This window comes from Myxine glutinosa, chromosome 13 (assembly GCF_964187855.1).
Source record: "Myxine glutinosa chromosome 13, kmMyxGlut1.1, whole genome shotgun sequence".
In the NCBI taxonomy this organism is placed as follows: Eukaryota; Metazoa; Chordata; class Myxini; order Myxiniformes; family Myxinidae; genus Myxine; species Myxine glutinosa.
Genome location: NC_136273.1, coordinates 73018842 through 73035199, shown reverse-complemented (window position 1 = coordinate 73035199; position 16358 = coordinate 73018842).

The window sequence follows — 16358 nt, the reverse complement described above, 5'->3', positions numbered from 1 at the left end:
GGTGGGGAGCATTATTTACAATGACTCTGCTTTTATTTACAAAACTAACCCAGGACCTGTAATTGTTCTTTCTGGGGGGAGGACAGTCTGCTCTGCATCAATGCACCATTAAAGCACCCATAACGCACCAACACACCCTCAAGCACCAATCAGTGCAGTCACCACTGTTCATCAATAAAATAAATTCAACAACCCCTAACCCTGCAGGTGTCTCTTGCTCTTCGGCTCCCTCTGCTGGTGATTATTATTTGTCTTCCAGATGTCATTTTCATTTTGCTTTGCTTACTGGCGGCCTATTTTCAATAAAGTGTGCCCAATGTGTCCTTCTTATTTATTTTATTTATGGCCCACAGGGCCGACTAGTGTGGTTCACCTGTGGGCCCTGTGGCCAAGGTCCGCCAGCAAGATTTCGGGCCCTCATGGCCGGTTCCAGCAGAGGGGCCATGCCCCAACCCATGGGGTCCATAGGTGGTGCTCGGCCACAGACATGTGGTCCATAATGTGGTGCATCGATGCAGACAGCTGGTTCTGGGAATTTCGGGCGCACAATGGCCGACCCACGCACGCTCCCCTCGGCGCCCAACGGCGCTCAGGTCCTCATGTGGGAGACAAAAAGGGGGGACAAGACAGATGAGCGAGGGGTAAGGTCTCAAGGGTACACATCAAAAAGGCAATGCAAGGCGAAATGCGTACGGAGGGCGAAGTGAGAAAGCTCGTCCCTACCGTACGTCACCCCCCTGTTACCTAGCCCACCCTTGCCCTTACCCCATATGTACAAAACCTACACATTACCAATTCGTCACTACTGTCACGTCTTCCCCATATTTCCCCTATATCAAATTCGTCACCACAATCCCTCTACTTCAAAAATTTGCCATCATCAATTCATCATCAATCCTCATAAGGAGGCAGAGATGGAACATCAAAGCACAATGTCACACCCACGTCATGATGCGTCTCACATTCCAAACATTTGCCCAATAAAAAATAATAAAACATGGCATGGTGTGGAGTTCCTGTCACCTCCGGTGAGTGGGTGCAGATGGTGCGAGGAGATCCTTCATCCTAACTATCCTCTAAATGACTTTAACACACTTTACACTACCCGGGGTCTTTCTTCGGCCAAACCATTGGCCCTCTTACTCTATGGGTTCTAACAACCAATCCCCATTGACCAAACTGTGGTGCTTCTCAATTTGGGGTCTCACTCCCCCGATTCATCTCCCGGTGCCCTCGCACAATTTCTGGGCCGCGACGTGTAGCTCTCCCAACAGGTCTACCCACCTGCACACCTCCACCACTGTAGTTGCCACCCGAGCTTACCTAGCTCCTCACCCTAACCTAACTACCTGGGGACAGCCCCTCTCCTGGCTCTGTCACCCCATGGTGCCCTCTGGCACTGGGCTACCCGGGTCCGTCCTCCGGATCCTCGGGCCCCATTCACACAACTACTACCGGCTCCCAGAGCCCACCTGCGGCCTCACCTGGCCGACATCCTTACAGTGGTGGAGTGCCCAAACCAACTACACACACTAACAGGCTACACGCCCAGCCATTTCCACAACACTAATGCACCCATCCAAATACCATTCTTTCACCTCGCACCACAGATGCCAATATCCAAACCACAATTTACCTGTACCCTCTACCTAACACTTACACTACCCGCCCCGGGTATCCGTGATGGGGGGTCCACTCTTCCCCCATTCACACCTTCGCACCATCCACTCCACTCCACAATTTCCACCATTCTCACTCCACGACCATCCATTGGCCAATACTCCATACCATTTATTCCATACACCTGTCCTCCATTCACCTGTCGTTGCACACCTGTGCAATCTCACCTGGTGCCACCTGCACCCTCCTCCTCTTTCTGGACCAGTTGGTCAACGCAACACACATCACCATCACTCACTCATACACTGCTCCACATGTCGAGATCGAAGACCTCAAGGGAAGGAAGAAGAAGAAGAATCAGAGGAAGAAGAACAACAATGTTTAATAAAATCGATTATATACACACGTGTGGAGCGAGGCTCGAGAATGCGCCGCCTACACGCAGCGGGCAATTCCTCAAGACACTCGCTGATGAATGAGCAAAAAGGCATTTCATTTATAGCAAAATATTAGACAAGAATCTGCGCTAAAAACATAGCAATACAAGGCCATAAGGACAACATCTCCCATTGTCCCGTCCTATAGAAGGTCAAATTTAGACAACAAGATGTAAGCATAATGATAGGCTACGCTTTTTTGGCTATCTATCTAAACATATCAGACCCGAGCGCAGGCCGAAGTAAATATTCTTATACACTAGGCTAAATGGTAGATGAAGATTGGATACGTCCTTGGTTTAGGAGACATACTAAAACTACAAAGATATATAATTAATTATTCCCTTCGTGAAGGAGGCATTTGGCGCCATGTTTTCCTGTACGTGGGTCGCGAACATTTTATCTACTGTTTGGCACATAATTCAAGGACTAATTTACTAGGCTAAGGATCCACCCTGCACGTCGAGCCTCGAAACCACTTTTTGTCCACTCGCCTCTGCCTGCAGCTGAGTTCAAATCAGTTTCCAGAAGCACGATATATAATCTCAGATGTTATGATCAATTGAGTCATGGGGCTAAAACCCTAATGGCTGACAGTTCCTTCCTTTGTCTTGACAAGACACCTCCTTGGAAAGACACCAAATTCATCAATTAGTTACATGCCAGGCACGACATAGCGTCACGTATACTCAAAGAGAGAGATACCGGCCCTAACTGGTCGTCTAACATTCAACGCATAAATTGTTAGCCATAATTCGCGACGACGGCGCCTGGTTTAAGAGATTGCTGCCGCCCGCCAGATTCCGAATCCACCCTCGCTGCGGCATAGGTGCGACCCAGTTGCCAGCCAGATTAAGGGGCCCTCTTTATGCAAGTGAGGTCCTCGCGAATCAGGGCAAACAATCGACGTTAAATGCCATCAAGCCCTGTGAATGTGATTTGCTGGGTGGTGTAAATAATTTTTTTTAAAAGAACGTACACTTTCTAAATCACAGATATAATCATCCCAACTAAAATCATAATCATTATCAGAATCCCAAGCATCAAATAGGTTCATCGATTACCCCATATACTCCTTCCTTTTCTGCCAACAATATATCCAAAGCCACTTGATTCTGCATCACCATCGTTTGCATATGCATTAATTCGTTTTCCAATTGTAGTTCTGCGATTCAGGTTTCGTTTCCAATTCGTTCCATTATTAATGCGAGACTATCTATTCGCCAATCATTCATAATACATAAGAGGCGTTAGCCAGTACACGCAAGGGGTTTTCCACACAAGTATCACAATCATCTCAAACATCGATGCAGGCATCAGCCAGTAGCCAGTTCCCACAAGGGATTTTCACAGTCATCACAAAAATCAATACAAAATTCTGAAGCGCTGGTCACATCTGCCTTGTTGAAGGACCCATTCAGATCGACGGCCTCTGTGGTCAAGATCATGGTTTTCCAACGGCGATTTCTTCATCGTCCATCCTGAAAAATACTTTCTTACACACACCATGATCAATTCCTAGCCCCCCGTCCCACTAATTGGCATTTAGTTACCTTATCTCTCAGATGGTTGGCTTATTCATAGCCGCATTTCCTGTGTCGTGTCTGGAAATTCAAATGCCATATTTACTTTCACTAATTTCCGAAAATACCTTCCTTTTAATCATCTTCCCTACATTTAATAATACATGATTTACCAAATTTACCTTGGGAAAAATGGATCCCAGATAACAAGTCCCTCCCCACTGTTCGGGTAGGTATGGATATGCTTTATTTCCGCAAATAAACATTACTCCATGGGGTGGGATAAGGGCCGAGGCCATGCATTTACTGATCTCAACGCGGGTGGCGCTTGGTGTCCCCCAAGATATGGTTAGCTTGGTTACGTTATGCTGGGCTTGGTCATCTATGGTTATTACAAGGGGGTCTCCCTTTTCTCTCCCTCTGCCCACCATAACTGGCAGACAGACAATGGCGAGCCATAAGCCCCAAAATGACATTGCACGAACCCTTTCAATACCTGTCTAAACCTACTGCCATTTAACGACGCTTCCCAGATGACGGCTCCCCTACACTATTCTGGCACAAAATTGTTGCATCCCACAGATGCCACGATTATTTGAACAAACTCATTTTCCTAATCCACCCTTTCAATTTTCATTTCAATTTAAAGTCAATCCAATGTCTTCTTTTAGCATCCCATGCACCTGTTGCAGACACCTGTTTTAGCCTGAAGCGGTATATTAAACTAAATGTGATTGCCACCCCTAACAGGCGGTGGTGCAGCATCCTCGATCTGTGGTGGTGCGTTTGAGGTGTCTGTGTTTGTGGGTATGGCCAACTTACAATGTGTGGCATGTACCCAGGACGACTTGCCCTCACAAAACACCGCTGTTGGTGTGATCAGAAGAACTTGGTATGGCCCCGTCCAACTTTGTTCGAGCGCAGTCTTACGGGTGAAATGCTTCACCAGCACGTAATCTCCTGCCTCGACGGTGTGGATAGGCTTGCTTGTTGGCTCCGGTAGGGCCTCCCGAACGCGTTCATGTATGCTGCGTGCCACATGGGATAGACCTATGCAAAACTTTAAAAACATGTCATCCATGATAGGTAATTCAAGGGCTGCCATATCCACTGTTGGCTGATGCCGTTGACATATAGCGCACGAGCGACAGACCATGGTAACCACAGTCGAAAGGCCTGGTGCTGCCCAGGTGGAAGTGACCTGCCTCATCACCTCACCCCCCTATGGCACACATGGCCATTTGGATGCGCCATGCGTGCCAACCATGGCAATAAAGCTCGCGGTGCCACGGGTTTGTCATTAATCGTCCACATTTGTCCTTCTGCGGGGCACTGAGCTCCCAATTTAATCCAATTTTTGATGTTCTACGTTTGAGGCCGCGGCTTGTAATTGTATTACATCGAACTCTGTAGGTGCGGATGTCGGAACGTCTGTCTTGAGGTGCCAAATTAATTATGAACCCTTCATTGTTGTCCAACACATGGACCGTTCGGTGTTCAACATTGTATCGACGCCTTACTGGCGTTTTCCGCAGTCGGTCCATCATCCATGTACGACAGTACCCTGCCATTCCCAAAAATCGCAACGAACACACTAACTCTTCACTGTTATCCTTCACTTCACTTCAAAATTTCACTGTTATCCTATCAATACCTGGACAATTTTTTCCTTTCCTTCCTAGATACGCGAATTTCACATCAGTATAAACCCACTGGAAAAATTATCTGAAAAATAACTAGCCTCCCAAAACCATTTCCCTGCAAGAGCGGGGTTAGCCTTGCGGTCCACATGACAATCTTTTTTATTTTGCTCTATCACCTCCCTTTGAGCAATAATTTAATTGGTGTGATTCCCATATACCCACTCCTGGTGGAGTTCTGTTCACCTGGTCTGCAGAGCCGTGATCCAATCTTCACCAGCCCCCAATCACCTTCTTATCACAAAACAACAGTCCATAACTAACCACTTTTCTTTATTTCCCGTCTTTTCCATCAACTTTTATAATCTTTTCCCCTCCCTTTCTTAGCAAACCTTGCAAAGTCACTTGTCATTGACAAATGATCCATCTAATTTGACTTCCCTTTAACATCTTCGCACTTTCCATGACCTTCTTCACACTTACTTTAAACCTTTTCTTCAGACACAACCCACATGAGTTATGAATACAATTTCCCCTTCCAGGCACGTGTCTAGTCACTCACAAAGTGTCCACAAGACAACGTCATCATATTCCACAGAACTCCACCACTCTATTAAATCCTAAGCATACCCAATGGGCAATCCACGAAAAAATCAAAGCATTTTCAGTCCCCTTTTTCCCATATACTAGTCAATGTAAGTCAGCCAAACATAAACAAAGAGGTTCCAGCGAGTTGTGACCTCCATAACTCTAAACAACTCCGCTGGCACCTTTTAAAACAAACTTTCCCAGTCACTTACTAAAATAAAGTGCAGCTCTTGTCCGTAGATATACGTTAACCAAGGTTACATGAGACTTGACAACAATAGAATTTGGCTACCTACAGAGAAAGTACCTGCACAACACATTTACAAACCAATTCGTCCCCTCGTATTAGGGAACGTCACAAATGTTCCACCACAATTTACAGCAGGTGACCACCCACCTGCCTTCTGTCGAAGTCCAGTTCAATTTCCATTCACAGACAGACAGACAGACGAACCCCCAACGTACTAACAGGATGGTCTCACAGAGGCCATTCCATTCAAATCTGTAGGCTGCCACGATTCTTCCCGCCAGGACACACCATCATAGTCCCCATAGTCACACGACACGTCAGCAGACACAGTGAATGACATTCAACATCATAGCAAACGCCGCAGAAACTGCTCCTCCTGGATCCATATCTGCAGACGCAGTCAGACACACCCAGTTGGACAGACAGACTGGCTCCACATTACAACTGCAAACATCCGAAATGACAACAGCTAACACCAAATATTTATTGTCCCCCTTTCAGGGAAGTCAAATCAACCACCATTAAAGCACAAAACCGAAAACGACCATATACTCAGAGTATATGCCATATACTCAGAGTGAGACCCGAAAATCAAGCAGACAGACCGACAATCGAACCTGTCTTTCGACACTGCCGAACGACAAGTCTGCAGACACAGAGGGAGTGACCTTCGACCCCCAGTAGATACCGCGGACACCGCTTTGGTCCGCACCAGCAACTCCCTCAAAATCAGTGTTCAGAGACATGACTCCATAGACAGCCAGAAAGCCAGACAAATACGGACACACACACACAGAGATTAATATATTTTTACAGATTAATATACAGAGATTAATAGATTAATATAAACAATTAATATATTGTCCACATTCATCTTGGTCAACCCAACCCATTCTGGCTCTCCCCAAGAGCTCTGTGTCCGGACAGACAGACAGATAAACGGACCGGGTGAAACCATAACCATCCATCCTTCCGATTGGACTCACGTCCGCATCACATGTCATTTTTGCCTTCATTCGACGCATTCTGCCATCCCAAATCGGCCAAATACAAGCCCCGGCCATGCCGTTGAATAAACACCCGGTCGGTTGACAGCCTATTATTTTTGACTTTCACTCCCATTCTCCCTTGCTACATCTGGAGAGCCGTTAATGTGGGGATGTAATTGAACACTTGTTTTAAAGCCCTGTCTACACATGCTCTCCATAACATTCTCATTATTCCCTGCCAATTTTACTCATCCGGATTGCCCAACGCCCGTAGGCAATTTGGGGAATCCCTTGTCAGTCAATGACACACATCAATGACACACACACAATAAACACAAATACACGCTGCAATGACAGATCATTCATTCCCTTATACACAATACAGTATAAATTCATGCACACTCATGCACACTTCGATCCTACTTACCTGTGAACTCTAACACATCCAGTGCGTAGCTTAACTTAAAATACTCATTATTCTACCTTTCTTGGGCTAGTCCCTCCTGGTAGTCCTAAGATCGGGTCGCCCCCCGATTCCTAACCTTAAACGCAGTTCTCACGCCGGAGTAACTTAATATCTATTATCTATCACCCACATATGGGTCTACCTGCTTCCCACGCAGGAAGCTTACCTCCTTATCCCGGGCGCCCTGTATAATCGATTCATTACCCACTGCTGCTCTGGTTTAAACTAAATTTGGTTCGGAATGCAAGCCAGGTGGTACAGCCGACAGAGGTCCATACGTGTCCAAAGCAAGGCGGGAGGCTTCAATTTCGAGGTGCAAAAATGCGTACCCACCAAATTAGATGCCGGCAGGCCTCCCTCCCGACCTGGAACGTGAGGATCCACCTCGTCTGCACACTTGGATGTATCCCACTTCTGACACCAAAATTGTCGAGATCGAAGACCTCAAGGGAAGGAAGAAGAAGAAGAATCAGAGGAAGAAGAACAACAATGTTTAATAAAATCGATTATATACACACGTGTGGAGCGAGGCTCGAGAATGCGCCGCCTACACGCAGCGGGCAATTCCTCAAGACACTCGCTGATGAATGAGCAAAAAGGCATTTCATTTATAGCAAAATATTAGACAAGAATCTGCGCTAAAAACATAGCAATACAAGGCCATAAGGACAACATCTCCCATTGTCCCGTCCTATAGAAGGTCAAATTTAGACAACAAGATGTAAGCATAATGATAGGCTACGCTTTTTTGGCTATCTATCTAAACATATCAGACCCGAGCGCAGGCCGAAGTAAATATTCTTATACACTAGGCTAAATGGTAGATGAAGATTGGATACGTCCTTGGTTTAGGAGACATACTAAAACTACAAAGATATATAATTAATTATTCCCTTCGTGAAGGAGGCATTTGGCGCCATGTTTTCCTGTACGTGGGTCGCGAACATTTTATCTACTGTTTGGCACATAATTCAAGGACTAATTTACTAGGCTAAGGATCCACCCTGCACGTCGAGCCTCGAAACCACTTTTTGTCCACTCGCCTCTGCCTGCAGCTGAGTTCAAATCAGTTTCCAGAAGCACGATATATAATCTCAGATGTTATGATCAATTGAGTCATGGGGCTAAAACCCTAATGGCTGACACACACACCTGTTCAGTTGCACACCTGTGCAATCACCTGTTCCATTCTCACCTGTTCAATCCTCACACGCACGGCATCATCTCAGCTAACTACTCCCCTCTGAACTTGCGCTTCCCAGTCGTCCCTTTAAACTATTGCGCTCCCACGTCATTATCATCCACACTAACCTACCTGCGTCCCCACTACAGGTATCAGTCACGAACTAAACTTAACGTCACCTAATGTCATCTTCGCTAGGGCCCTATCAATATAACCTAACCCACCCGGGCTAGTTTTCACTGCCATCACCCCATAATCTATTGCTCCTTTGCCCCCACCTGTGAGGGATGGTGGATTTGCCATCCCACCACATCGGGGGTCTCTCACTATCAATTTTGTTCGTCCAAATCCAACAATCAAAAATTTTCCATTTACTGCCAATTCTATTCACTTTTCTAAATTTTGTATCAAATCACTACTATCACTATCACCATCACCCGTCTACTTATTACATCCTCTCGGTGCGCCAATTCACATCTACAGCCCGGCTTCGTACAGCCGAGCAATGAATGCGGGTTCTTTTGTGTCCGCGGCTGGATACGTCCCGCATTCGGGGCAGGGACGGAGGCTTACCCGGGCCGAGATCCCATGCACCACCTCGGCGTGAAGCCATCCAATGTCCCGATCTCGACCTGCCGGCACGTCTCAATAGAAAGTGGTCGCCATGACGACCCTTCCTATCGGGCTGCCCGCTCCGCCTAGTGGAGCCCGGACGCGGCCGCTCCACGCGAGGCCCAGCGTGGATCGCGCACGGCGGTCCTTTCGAACCCGCCGTGGCTCGGATCTCCGCTGGTTCTCGCGGCACGCGAAGCCCGGCACGCACCGAGGGCCCGATCCGGCTAAAAGTCGACCTAACCTTTAACCCGGTTATCGTCGACGCCTCACCTGCAGGCTTACATGCATACGCTACCCCTTTCGTGCTCATACATGCAGCCGTTCCCATTCTCCTCGTACCTTTCCTTACACACCCCGGTACACTCACTCCGCCCATCGACTTGGTCACACACCTGACCACCGAACACCTTGGCACACATTCGTCGCTCGCACACCTCACCAATACACCTCTTCGCGCCCCTTTCTCGGTCACCTCCTTTGTGACAATCACAGGTGTGCTCTCACCCGCACACCCAACCACGTGTCTCACTACCAATTCCAGCGTGCATTCCCACTCACGCTCTACCATTCCAAGTGTGCATCCTTCTATTCCAGGTGTACATCCTCGCTCACCTGCCACAACCAACTCACGCTCCGTTTCACTCTCACTACTCTCACCTCCACTCTCGGTCGCGCACTCACCCTTCCTCTCGACAGCGCACTCTTTCCTCATGCACCCGTCCGTTACACACCTTTCTCGCCCACACTCTGCCGCACCTTGTCCCGTTACACCCTCTGTAACACTCACCACAGGCATGCATTCTCCCTTACTCTTGACAGCATGCGCTTTCCCCTTGCACCCGTCCGTAACACACCTTTCTCGCGCATCCTCCCGCGCACACTTTTTCGTTACTTCCTCCGTAACACTCACCACACCGCGCTTCCCTGTGCTCCCTCGCACACGCGCTTCGACCAACTCACTCTTGACGGTACACTCACTCCTCGGCGTGCACTTTTTCCTCACACACCCCATGGTCGGACATTCTCGCACACCTCTTTTTTCGCACACCTGTCCTGTCACACACCTCACCAACGGCCTTTCACGAACACCCGGATCCAAACCAATCCCCAAGCCGACTAAATCTCCCCTCACATCATGTACATTGCCACTCACCTCCGTACCTCGTCGCACCTCCTCTGCCACCTGCAAACTTTTTATTTGGTTAGTGAGCATCACATCATGATTTGAACACAGACCTTGTACATATTCCATGACTTCCTCCTTTATCTCCCTCTTAGTTTCTGTCCGTCCCTTCTTAATTTCACTCACCTCTTCTCCCACTTCCTCTAATTTTTGTTTAACCTCTTTTATTTCTCGGTGCGTCCCCTCAAGTTCGTCCTCTAAGGCTACCGTGACCGTCTCTATGTGCATCCTCACCTGCCGGTCCTTTGTCTCCATTATCTCTGTCACCTCGTCCACCCTCATTGTCAGTTCCTCCCTTACCATCTGACATTGCCTCTGCGTCGCTATTAATTCGTTTTTAATTTCTTTTTGTGTCGCCTTCAACCCTCCTAGTACCGCAGTGTTCTTTTGAACCTGCTCCACTAACTTCGTTTGTCCCTCCGTCAGCTGTTCCACCTCCTCGGTCAGATCTTCTATTCCCCCTTGTAACTTAACCGTATTATTCCTCACTTCTTTCTCTATACGCTTTTCGCCTCGCTTTACCTCCTCGCGTAGCCCCGAAACCTCCTCACTCACCCCTCGTCGTATTTCCTCCATCTGGTTCCCCATCTGTTCGATTTCCCGGGCGGATTGTTCCCCTATTTCCCGCAATTTGTCCTCCATCCTATTTTCTAACCCCATTAACCCATTTTTCACCCCCTCTAACTGATTCTCCTGGGCAGCCATTCTATTTTCCACCCCCGTTAACCCATGTTTCATCCCCTCTATCTGATTCTCCTGGGCAGCCATTCTATTTTCTACCCCCATTAACCCATTTCTCACCTCTTTTATCCCGTTGTCTAACCCCTCAAAATTATTGTCTAACTTCTCACCGGTACCCCTCGCTTCGTCCCTCATTACCCCCATTTGGTTTCCCATTACCCCCAATTGCTCACTCTGAGCATCCATCCGGTTCCCCATTACCCCCAATTGCTCACTCTGAGCATCCATCCGGCCCTCCAATCGCTCACTATTCTGGGCCATAAGGGCCTTCATTTGTATAAAAAAAAGGTTCAAATCCATTGGCATCTCCGGTTCGACTACCGCGACCATGGGCGTGGCTAAATGTGGCGCCGCTGTAATCACGTGCGCTAGAGCGCCATTTTGTGCACCTGAAATTCCCGCAACCACATTGCCATTTTCCTCCTCCCTTTCTTCCCCGAAGTCCTGGGTTACTTCTAACCCCTCTATCTCTCCCACCGGCATCCCGTCGCCTTGGACAGCCATGGCGCGATTTCAAAATTCGGGCTCTTCCTTTAAAACAAAACAAATTTCGTACTTTATAATTTTGAGCGCGTGAAGCGCGCTCCGGGTCGATCTCACTCCCCGACACCAATTGTTATTCTAATAGTACAATTGGTGTTCCAAAATTTGGGCTAAATAAATTTAGTCCCAGGTTCGAATCCAACTCCTGACAACCAATTGTTATAGATCGCGGTTAGGATGTTATAGACCGAGCGGTGGTTTAAAACCGCGACCTAACAAAACTCACCCGATTCCACCCGAACGTTGGTTGTATCGCACCCTAGCTGCTCAATGAGGGAAAAGACAAAAGCGACGCAATGCAAGAGGAAAACGGAGACAAAAAAAAGGTTTGAAATATTACTACTGAATTTATTTCTACTATTTACACACAAGCAACAAAAAGCAATTCAGTTTATTTACAAGTACAAGACGCAGGTGACACAGTGCAAATTTAGCTTATCTACAGACTTAACTTATTACCCAGGACAGAACAAACAAAGACGACTCACACGGGGAATGCCAGGGATGGCAGAAGGTGGATGGCTGGCGGGAGAGGAAAGGTCCAAGGGGGGGGTCTTGCAGCACAACCGGCACGTTCAGCAGCCGCCGTTCCGTTTCGGCCCTGCTCCGAACCGCCGTTCAGGCCCCCTTTGGCGGTGGGGTGGCGCGGCTGCGGCGGCCTCCGTCCGCTGCGTTCCCAGGACTTGTCTCACTGGTCTGGTCCCTCAACCCTCAACCCTCAACCCTCAACTCTTTCTTGCTTCTCTCACTTCTCACCACCGACTCCTCTCTCTGGCAACCGACTGTGACCAACTCCTTGCAACCAACTCCTCCTCTCTTCACAACCCTTCTTTTTCCAACCCAGAGTGCATCTCTCTTTCTTCTTCTCTCCCTCCACTTCCGGTTGCGCCCTTTTATAGCGCCCCCCAGCGATCACGCCCCCGGCGCTTTGGACACGCCCATCGGGGCGCTCACCTCGGCCCTGGCTGGTCGCACGACCCTCGGGCTCCGCCCCGGACGACGACGGGCGGGCGCGCCCCTCCCCTCCTCTGACGAGGTGGAGACACGCCTTTCTTCCCTGACTCGAGCCTCGTGGTCAATGGCGGTTATTGGAGGGGAGGTGATTGGGAATCGAGGCTCAGCAATGACGAGAGGGGATGTAATATGGCAATCGAGGGTCGGCAATCACGAAAGGGGGGATGTGAAGGAAATGGGGATTTTTGGGGATGGGAATGGAAGGGGATCTATTCTCTCTCACTGGTGCAATGGAGTATTTCAATTAATGGGAGACACAGCCTTATCTTAAAACACAGAATAAGATATAACTATCGAACATGAATATCCTATGATTGGCTGACGTGTATGCTTGTGGACTATGGGACGCCCTTTTGATCTTACACAGCTCCGGAGGCAGGAGGCACAGCACAACAACAATAATCACAATAGTACAGCACACAATCCAAAAAATATACAGTCCTCATATCCACAACAGTATGTTTGTATGTATGTTTGTCTGTGACCGCTGTTTCTCGACAACTACCGGTCCGATATACTTGAAACTTGCCAGGTATATTGCTGGGGACCCGAGGATGTGCCTTTTCAAGGTTTGAAATTAATCGGACAAGCAGTTACCGAGCTATGTCCAAAAAACGATTCAACCAATCAGAGAGCAGCGAGCTATCACGTGTGCCGAACGTGGCGAACAGACTCTGCCTCGGACGGCACATTTGAGAGCGTATTCATTTATTTCACGTTTGCAAACTATGTTGGCGCTATGTTGGCGTTAAACTATGTTTTAAAACTAATAAAAACTAATTTGCGATTCATCGTAACTGCGATATACGACCTTCCGGAGCTCCCGTGAGAGCGTGCGCCATTACGGATAGTAATTCAATTAAAAACATAAAAACATTGTCCCAATTCAGTCAGAGCGAAGGGCGTTGTTTTAAGCGAAGAGCGTTTTATTTTTCCCCTTAAATTCAGTCGCCGGACGGTGAAAGCTTTTTTTTGGGGGCAGCTACTGGCAGCGACGTACGGCCAATCACAGGACACGTTGTTGTGTCGACGTGCCGTGTTGTTTTCCCTCGCGGTTTGGAATGTTTTTCCTTTTCATTTCTTTTCTCTTCCTTACGGAAGTACGGGCATTTCCTTAAATTTGCGATTCTTTCGCTTTCCTGCGCGTTTGGGCACGCTATGGCGATTTCTTTACCAAACTCCGAAGCCGTTCGCTTTGGACCAAACCATTTCATGTAAATAGAGGGGGGGGATTGTCACCGTACTCGCAAGCCGTTCGCTTTGGACCAAACCATTTCATGTAAATAGAGGGGGGGGATATAATTTTAGATATAGATATAGTACGGGCATGCCCTAGTATTAATAATGATATTAATAATGATATTGATAATGATATCAATAATGATATTGATGATGGTGCTAATGATATTAATAATGATATTAAGAATGATATTGATAATGATATTAATAATGATATCAATAATGATATTGATGATGGTGCATAATGATATTAATAATGATATTAAGTATGATATTGATAATGATATCAATAATGATATCAATAATGATATTAATAATGATATTAATAATGATATCAATAATGACATTGATAATGGTGCATAATGCTATTAATAATGATATTGATAATGATATCAATAATGATATTAATAATGATATTAATAATGATATCAATAATGACATTGATAATGGTGCATAATGCTATTAATAATGATATTGATAATGATATTAATAATGATATTGATAATGGTGCATTATGATATGAATAATGATATGAATAATGATATTGATAATGATATTAATAATATTAATAATATTAATAATGATATCGATAATGATATTAATAATGATATTAATAATGATATCAATAATGATATTGATAATGGTGCATAATGCTATTAATAATGATATTGATAATGATATTAATAATGATATTGATAATGGTGCATTATGATATGAATAATGATATGAATAATGATATTGATAATGATGTTGATAATGATATTAATAATGATATTAATAATGATATCAATAATGATATTGATAATGGTGCATAATGCTATTAATAATGATATTGATAATGATATCAATAATGATATTAATAATGATATTAATAATGATATCAATAATGACATTGATAATGGTGCATAATGCTATTAATAATGATATTGATAATGATATTAATAATGATATTGATAATGGTGCATTATGATATGAATAATGATATGAATAATGATATTGATAATGATATTAATAATATTAATAATATTAATAATGATATCGATAATGATATTAATAATGATATTAATAATGATATCAATAATGATATTGATAATGGTGCATAATGCTATTAATAATGATATTGATAATGATATTAATAATGATATTGATAATGGTGCATTATGATATGAATAATGATATGAATAATGATATTGATAATGATGTTGATAATGATATTAATAATGATATTAATAATGATATCAATAATGATATTGATAATGGTGCATAATGCTATTAATAATGATATTGAGAATGATATTAATAATGATATTGATAATGGTGCATTATGATATGAATAATGATATGAATAATGATATTGATAATGATGTTGATAATGATATTAATAATGATATTAATAATGATATCAATAATGATATTGATAATGGTGCATAATGCTATTAATAATGATATTGATAATGATATTAATAATGATATTGATAATGGTGCATTATGATATGAATAATGATATGAATAATGATATCAAGAATGATATTAATGATGATATTAAGAATGATATTAATAATTATATTAATAATGATATTGATAATGATATTGATATTGATAATTATAATGATTTTGATAATGGCACATCATGGTATTAATAATGATATTTAATAATGATATCAATAATGATATTAATAATGGTGCATAATGATATTAATAATGATATTGATAATGATATTAATAATGATATTGATGATGGTGCATTATGATATTAATAATGATATTAATAATGATATTGATAATGATATTGATAATTAATGATATTAATAATATTAATAATGATATCAAGAATGATATTAATAATGATATTGATAATGATATTGATAATGATATTGATAATGATATTGATAATGATATTGATAATGATATTAATAATGATATTGATAATGGTGCATTATGATATGAATAATGATATGAATAATGATATTGATAATGATGTTGATAATGATATTAATAATGATATTAATAATGATATCAATAATGATATTGATAATGGTGCATAATGCTATTAATAATGATATTGATAATGATATTAATAATGATATTGATAATGGTGCATTATGATATGAATAATGATATGAATAATGATATTGATAATGATGTTGATAATGATATTAATAATGATATCAATAATGATATTGATAATGGTGCATAATGCTATTAATAATGATATTGATAATGATATTAATAATGATATTGATAAATGGTGCATTATGATATGAATAATGATATGAATAATGATATCAAGAATGATATTAATAATGATATTAAGAATGATATTAATA